This window comes from Lipotes vexillifer, unplaced genomic scaffold, assembly GCF_000442215.2.
Source record: "Lipotes vexillifer unplaced genomic scaffold, Lipotes_vexillifer_v1.1 scaffold1412, whole genome shotgun sequence".
NCBI lineage: Eukaryota > Metazoa > Chordata > Mammalia > Artiodactyla > Lipotidae > Lipotes > Lipotes vexillifer.
Window position 1 is genome coordinate 130832 of NW_006780401.1, and position 1048 is coordinate 131879.

The following is a 1048-nucleotide window of genomic DNA, read 5'->3' on the forward strand; positions in this document are numbered from 1 at the left end:
GATTTAACACTGGCTATATACAGAAGGGAAAGCATTTCACTTAGAAATACTTTACATTATTGGAGCTCTCTTTTTAATATGGCAACATATAGCAGCTTACCATTCTGACACTTAAAAATCAAGAGGAATAGTGCTACTCTTTTATCCTTTGGTTCCCAGTGACAAATAATGCAGTAATTACACCTCTGGTTTTCAGTTCCTCTTGAATGACATTTGTTAACAGAGAGAAACCCGATGCTTTAGCTAAAATTTGGCAGCCCAAGAAGTGCACCAACTGCTCCAAAACATCCCTCATGGTGTAGAAACAGTGCTTTCAGTTGACCTTTTGACCAGTAATCCAGGACATACGCCAAAAGTTTCATTCAGAGAGAATTGACACGTAAAGTTCCAACAAAGACAACTCTTTATTTTCTCATTAACAGCACAGATTCGTGCCACAGAACCAATGTTGGTGAAAGTAACTAACGTAGCTCTTGCTAGATCTTCTTTACCAACAGATTCTCGCTTCTTCTTATAAATCATATTCCCAAAACTAGATGCTACAGCCCAACCAGACAGACCAAATCTCTCAAAATCTCCTCTGTAAATATCACGGACCAGCTTGTCAGCTTGGGTGCTCTCACCTTTGGATGCCATTTCAAGAGCCTCTTCAAAACTTTCACAACCAGTCAATAAACTACATAAACCCAGAAAGGTACCCCCTCCAAGGCTTGTCCCAGTTACTCGTTTATAGTTGCCTTTGGAATGGACTGCTAAAATACTTACCCTGGAACCAATGATCACTACCAGCAGTGGTTAGGGATCAGCCAGGTTGAAAGGCATCTTTTGGTATCTCTCAGGTTCTGAGGCATTAGCAAAATAATAGAACTCTTCTTGTCCATTGAAACTGACAGAATCTATGTACAGCAAGCCCTTTACAAGGCAGCCAGGTTCATACAGTTTGTGCCGGTGGAGGTTTCCAACTGTGCAAAAACCGTTTTCAAACTTGTCAGCACCACCTCCTGTAGCACGTAGCACTGTGTGTAGTGTTGAGAAGTTTTTTGCTCTT

The 1048-nt window shown here is 41.0% G+C and overlaps 1 pseudogene; it reads right to left on the reverse strand.

Annotated features, from left to right (window-relative positions):
- Positions 1-239: 239 nt before the first annotated feature.
- LOC103083855 (pantothenate kinase 3-like) overlaps positions 240-1048 on the reverse strand; it is a 1145-nt pseudogene continuing 336 nt past the window's right edge.